General features: G+C 39.6%; 1 long non-coding RNA gene and 1 other non-coding gene across 2 annotated transcripts; one reads left to right on the forward strand and one right to left on the reverse strand.

Moving 5' to 3' along the window:
• Positions 1-324: 324 nt before the first annotated feature.
• trnan-guu (transfer RNA asparagine (anticodon GUU)) lies at positions 325-398 on the reverse strand. The gene has a single exon. It is a non-coding gene; the product is annotated as a tRNA-Asn (tRNA).
• A 1,434-nt stretch (positions 399-1,832) lies between these two features.
• LOC147175569 (uncharacterized) lies at positions 1,833-6,475 on the forward strand. The gene is made up of 3 exons (XR_015094546.1): positions 1,833-1,904; positions 5,496-5,620; positions 6,346-6,475. It is a non-coding gene; the product is annotated as an uncharacterized LOC147175569 (long non-coding RNA).
• The last annotated feature ends 805 nt before the right edge of the window (positions 6,476-7,280 follow it).

A 7,280-nucleotide genomic window follows, 5' to 3' on the forward strand; every position in this document is an offset into this window, starting at 1 on the left:
TTGATGTTCTATAATAAATCGATATTGGATTGAACTGGAGTGAATCAAAACAGGACAAATCCAAATCGAACTGAACTCTTGTGAATCGATTGAGGAAATTTTAATCGATACCCAGCCCTAATCAGAATGTCATGTTTAGACTAGTGAGGTCACATACAACATATTATTGTTAAGAAATGTTTAAAGAGACAAGACAAACCCGTTACTCGTGGACTCAAATGATCCCATTTTATTGACTCACTGACCCAAGGTGGCGGACTCACAGCAGAGTCAAGTAAGATAACCTTTATGAGTATGGCAATAGGGAAATGCAAAAGAGGACCCCGTCCCTGGGTGGGCTCGAACCACCAACCTTTTGGTTAACAGCCGAACGCGCTAACCGATTGCGCCACAGAGACATGTAAGGTGCAAGGTAATAAAACCTCCATCTGGTTGGCTCCACCCACAACTAATGAGTGCAAATGCTATAGAAAATAAATGGATGGTTGGATGAGTTTTCCTACTACTTTTTTCAGTCAATTTAAGTTTAATCTTAAATGTTTCCATTAGCTAAACCCCACAATTCCCTTTGGGGTGGAGGGACCCTTCTGGCATTCAAGGTGCAGGCTGATGAATGCACACTCATGCCCGCAGTAATTGACCTCAAGTGCTGCTTTCATCTGCCCCAGGAGGAGACGAGGAATGCAAATGTGTTATTATTACTGGTGTGGCGTGTATTTGCCAGCCAAGATTGGAGTGTGAAGCGTGAGGCACAAGAATTACAGCGGTGCCAGATCACTGTCATTATAAAGTTCAGGTAGTCGACGTCATCATCATCGTCATCATCATCATCATGAAGGGGTGGCTCATCTCGTACATTCTGTACCAGTTGAGTTTGAGATATTTTTTCTTTCATTTTTTTCTTCTTTTTTTTTACAAAAATGAAACTGTAGTAGGCTATTCCCACAATAAAGTCTGGATTTTACTTAAGTAAAGGGAAGAATAAAGTCGCAATTAAGAAAAATTTTGCGTAAATCTTATTATTCAGAATTTTAATAATATAACTCAAGAAAAGTCAAAAGTTTACAAGAATAAAGTCTCAGTATTTCCAGAAAAAAATAATCTTAAAGTGGAATATGAGACCTCACTAGTCTAAACATAACATTCTGATTAATATTACATTTGTGAAATATGATTTATATAGTAAAATCTAGCCGTTTTTATCTATCTCCGAGGGCGGCCATTTTGCCACTTGCTGTTGACTGAAGATGACATCACAGTTGCTCAGCGCTCAGGCTACGACCAATCACAGCTCACCTGTTTTCTGAAGCGGAGCTGTGATTGGTTGTTACCTGAGACCTGAGCAACTGTGATGTCATCTTAAGTCGACAACAAGTGGCAAAATGGCCGCCCCCTGAGGTGGATAAAAAAACACTGGTCTGTATACTCTATGGAATAAGTCTACAAGAAGTCTTAAAATTACATGAACAAAGTTGGATTTTTACAAGAGTTATTAAAATTATATTATATATATATTTTTTTCCTTTTCTTTTTTTTTCTTCCCATTTATTTATTTTTTGTATTTAATTTTTGAATTATATTTTTTCATATCCGTTTTTATTTTCACTTTTAGTCATTTATTTATTTATTTAGTCATTTATTTATTTATTTATTCATTTATTTATTTTGGCAGTTTTGGTCCTCCATACCATAAAACATTGAAACATCGACTCTCATGTTGAGTCACATCACAAGTTAGTTCACTCATTTTTCATTTGTTACTCAAACCATTGCCTGTTTTGATGAACACGGCCGTACCCATCTTTTGCTTTTTTTTTGCAGGTCAGACAAACTCGTGAGCGAACGAATGGGAACGCGAGTCTGATAATAACTGGCCTAGTTGGGAATTGGGTGCACCTCTCAAGGTCAGCTAGCCTTCATGTTTGTTTTTGGTCGAGTGTCTGCATTCGAGTGTGTTTGCACCTTTTTCCACATCACACTTTAATAGTGACCTGGTTAGCAAGCAAGCTGTTGACTTGTTTAAAAATAAAGTGCAGCAGACAGTGAAAGGCAGTGCTGCAAAGAAGAAAAAAAAAAAAGAAGAAGTCGCGATTCAATTATGGTAAGTGGCCCAGACTCAAAAGGAGAGCGGGTCTGTTTCAAATTGGGCCTGTTTCAACTCACAAAACACCCGTTTTATCCCGCCAAATGTAACATGAGCTCACAGCGCAGTCTCGACGAGATTAAGACTTTTTACAGACAAAAGGCAGCCGTCAACATTTACTGTTGTTTACATCTATCTCAACATGCCAAAGAGAGATGGCAAATGAACACCAACTGTCAGCGGTGAGTCACATGTCGCCTTGAGCTTGCGTCGCTGTCCCAGCTTGTTGAATTACTTTGCTCGTATGGACAGTGCAGTACGATTTGGATGCAGCTTTTTTTTTCTTTTTTTCTCCATCTTTGTTTTGTAGCCTTTTTTTGTGTTGAAGCATGCCAAGTTTTATTACTCAGCGTGTGGTGACCTAACTATGTCCTGTCTGAAGCTCAAAAAACAAACAAAAATAACACTTTTATATCTTTATTTTTGACTTAATCTCACTCCAGATGTGCCCACGACAAAGGATGCCTTTACTGCGCAGCTGATGACCAATTTCTGTGAGCCAGCTGAAGTGAAGGTTATTTAAGGGCTTCTCGTTGGAGGCTGGCGTAGGAAGATGTTGATTGACGACATGACACACCACTGTACTGTTTGTTGCGTGCTTTTTTGTTTCCCGCTCAATATCTGCAATCACTTATGACTTGCAGTCTATCTATTTAATTGATTTGGAATATTCATCGGAAATAGCATGGTTGTTGTAAAAGCTTGATTAACTCCACAGGCGATGTTTCAAGTAACATTATGTATAATGTAAACAAATAAAAGTCAAAATTAATCGCCTATGTCAGAAGCAGACCAACAATCTTTAAAAAAAGAATGTTTAAAAAAAAAATGTTTTCCCCAAAACTATAAAAAATACATATTTTTCTCAACTCTTTCACATCAGCTGCAGCTGTAACAAAGCGCTTTACAGAACACTGGACATAAAACATTAACAACAATACGATCATAACAAACAAAAAACTAAATCTGTTTTCCATTCCTACATACACTTTGTTGTTTGAAGTGGTTATAGATGAAAGAGAAAATATTCAGTCTATTTCATAAAAGGAAATGAATTGTTAAAAAGAAATTTGGTTCCATAAAAAAACATATGTAAAAAAAAAAAAAAGTGGAAGTTTTACATTTTAAAGAATCATTAAAAAATTGTACACTGTTAAAAAAAAGATTAAAATTATTATTTATTGTTATTATTATTGTTAACTTTATTATCATTACGTCCCCCCCTTAAAGACTTTTGTTATGGCTTGAACTTACAAATATTAGACTGGTTAAATGGAATTGTGTTTTTATTTGAAATAGCATGCTTGTCCAATAAAAAAAAATTCTCAAATTTGTTGTTTTTATCCAACAAAAAGCAAAAATAATTCTTCACAGTTACGGATTGCATCGAAAAAAGGGGCAAATGTGGAGCTATCTACCTTTCATTGGAAATACATTCACTGGTAGAAAAATAATACTGTGCCCTAGTCAGATATTTACAATTTTGCATGATCAATCATGTAGTAGTAGATAGGTATTTTAAATTATAAAGCGGAAACCCTCAAAGTAACTTTTTGTGTATTGAGATCCCATTTGATTACGTATAAACGAGATGATTTCTGTGGGCTCAAGTTAAAAGGCTTACACATTTGAACGATATTTAACAGCGAGTGACCGCAGGTACAGTAAATTAGTGTACATAATGAGATCAAGACGCCGAGCGTTTGTGTAACCCACATTGACAACCATTATGCACTTTGACAGGTCCAAATGAACGCACCACTCCTCTAATGTGGAACAGGGACAGAGGGGACGGGCAATGGGGGTTGTCGCGGATACTTCAAATGTTTCAAATGACCTATGCGCACACACACACACACTTGTACCACCAGCACCACGCAGCAGCCTCGAGAGAACTGTGACGATAAATCCAAAAAGGAAAAGAGCCCTCCAGACAAAGAGTTTTTCGCGGCCTGATGTTGTGCCTTGAAGAGTTTTACATTTTGGAGTTGCATCGAAATTTGGGCGACCTTTCACGACTCACTTGACCTCATTTCAATCACCATTGAAAGATTAGCTCATGTGTACTTACTAAGCTATTTGGCTTTTTGTGATACTTTATCCCAACGGACGGTGGTAAAAGAAGAAGTGAAATATTTAGTGCTCTTACCCGTTTTATTTTGGTGGGTTGCCAGTATATCTAGCAATTTTCTATCAACAAATGTTCTGATGCACTGAATGAAGATGTGGACTAACCATGTTAGCTTCTCCCGCTAGATGCTAGCTAGCTTGCCATAGGCTATCCCTTTTGTTTGTGATCAATCAAGTTAAAAGGTACTTTAGGTGCACGGCAGTCTCAACTTTTGGGGGCGGGGGCTAGACTCTCGCACACAACAGTGCTGTTGTCAACATTGACAAACTCCGTTTTTTATTGATACTTTTTCTTAGAGTGAGAAATTAAAGTTAAGTGTGAGTGTGAGAGAGGGCGGAAATTTGTAATTGTAACGCCCAATGCGTGAGTGTTGACAGCTCTGCTACACACTACTATACTACTATTGTGTGTTTGGTGTACTGCGTTGTACACCACACAAGAGCTGCAAGCACACAAAATCCTTATTACAGTTTTTAAACCCAGCCCTTATTCTGATCAATATTACATTTGTGGAATAGGAGTTATGAAGCAAAATCCAGCTAAGATTTTTGTCTGAGAACTCGAGGAAATGAAGGTCAAAAGTTTACAAGAATAAAGTCTCAGTATTTACCTGTGTTTTTTAAGCTGAGCTGTGATTGGTTGTTACCTGAGACCTGAGCAACATGGATGTCATCTTCAGTCGACAGCAAGTGGCAAAATGGCCGCCCCCTGAAATGGATAAAAACTGCTGGATTTTGCTGCTTAACTCATATTCCACTAATGCCATATTAACCAGAATACGACATTCGGAATACCATTTTTAGTCTAGTGGGGCTGCATATAAGATATTATTGTCCAAAATATTTTTGGGGGTTGACTTCCCTTTTAAGATGTTCAAAATCAGTAGGCTACGTATGTACCTCACGTCATGTAAAAATGGGATGTAATGTTCATTACCCATCCTTTTGCCATTAATAATGACACTTGAGACATTTCCTGTATACTTACACTGAGTTTACGATGGGGGGGGTAAGATTCGAAGGATCGCGTTGAACATGTGTTATACATGTGCATCCTCCTGCATGAGCGTTTGCCTTATGTGTGTTTGTGTGTGTGTGTGTTTTGTGAGACAAGGATCCATAGAAAAGTACAATGTACGTGTGTGTGTAAACTGATAGAACCCCATGTCTGTTTTCATCATTTCCCCCTCTCATCTCCCTTCTCCCCTCCCCATGCTGTCAGTCTGCCCACTAGGCCAGCTCTTCTGGATAGCCGCCACGAGGAGGCCGCTCACTGACAAACTAAGAAAAGAAAAGACCTGAACTCCAGCCTGAAGACGGCAGCTTGTGAGCAGACGCTCGCAGGAGGTCAGTGGAGGCGTCAAATGCTTCATGCAGCCAGCACGGCAGATCTCAGTAGGTTTATTGTCTTATAAAGAGTCGTGTAATCAGTCGGAATGAAGATGCAAACATAAGATAGGTGGAGAATGCAAGCCGGTTGCCAAGTTTGGACGTTTGGAGGACATTCAAGTTATTTCTTCTGTCGAAACATGTTTGTTTTTAATATACCCGCGCAGGCAAAATTCTTGGCACCCTTCCGTTTAAAAGAAATACTGTCAGATAAGTGGTTAGGACATCTACCTCGCGATTCCGACATTTGGGATTTGAATCTGGGCTTTGACCTTCTTCCATGTGGAGTTTGCACGTCCTTGTGCTTACGTCTCCTTCAAATCTCGACTATTCGAACTGTCAGGCTGACATGCTGACCTCAATGTGCTGCTTCTATATTCTATTTCATGATTATGGCCTTCAAGGGTTCACAGGTCATGTGTCACTCATGTCTGAGGAAACCATAAGAAGTGTTTCCGTGCGTCCATCACGTTCCTGTCTTGTCAGACGTTGACGGAAAGAACCTACCTACATAAATCCAGTACTGAAGATTTATGAGGTTTTGCACACAGGCCCCCCTTGTTACGGCTTCTGGCTGTCTAACTTACTTTCAGTCGCCACCGTCAACTTCCTTTTGCTGTATCTATCTCCATTTATCTCCTTGACTTGTCTCCTCTCATATCTCTTTCACTCTCGCTCCCCAGAAACATTTCTGCCAGACTTCCTGGCCAGCTGTTCCTGTAGACAAGGCGTCTCCTCTCGAGTGTAGCGTAGGTCGAGCAGCATGCCTGCGGCGAAGGGATGCTTCTCAACACCTCGGTCTCCTGTCTTCACAGCAGCCCTCACCCTGCAGTGACCCGCCGCGTAACGCTGCCTTGGACCTAGAACCACCCACGTGCAGTCAGCGCCGGATGGATGCTAGCACACACCAGCGAGATACTTTACACCTCCGAGTTAAAGGTGCTCCACCCAAACAGAAAAATCATATAGACACCAGAAACCCAAATGAGTGGGTTGGATTTTTAGCGCATAGTCAAGAACACATGGACAGTGACCTCTGAAACCTGTTGCCTCTTATAACTAATTTGAAACCCTACTTTGAAACTCTAGTCCAGGCTTGAAAGCCTAATTTGCAAACCTAACGCTAGCTTGAAGCCCTAATTTGAAACCTTAACTCCATGCTTGAAAGCCTAGGCCTAGCATGGACACCTAATTCAAAACCCTAAGGCTGGCTTGAACCCCTAATTTGAAACCCAAATCTCTGGCTTGAATTCCTAAATCTTGTTTGCAACACCTTGCCCTGGGTGAGAAACTTCTTTTGAGCACCACACACTGAAACCCTAATTTGGAATTCTAACTTTATTTTTTAAACCCTAAACCTGACTTGAAGCCCTAATTCAAAATTCTAAACATGGCTTAAAACATAATTTGAAACCCTAACCTTTCTTCAACGCATAATTCCATACCCTAACCTCACTAACACTAATTGGCAATCCTTACCCTATCTTGAAACCATAACCTACAATATATAACCTGATTTAAACCAGAATTTGAAACCCTATCCTTCTCATAAAACCCTAAATTTAGCTTGAAATCCTAATTTGAAACCTTAACCTAAAATTGGTTTCAAACCCTAACT

Source organism: Leptonotus elevatus, chromosome 4 (genome assembly GCF_054856555.1).
Source record: "Leptonotus elevatus isolate MCC_2025b chromosome 4, RoL_Lele_1.0, whole genome shotgun sequence".
NCBI classification, from domain to species: Eukaryota; Metazoa; Chordata; class Actinopteri; order Syngnathiformes; family Syngnathidae; genus Leptonotus; species Leptonotus elevatus.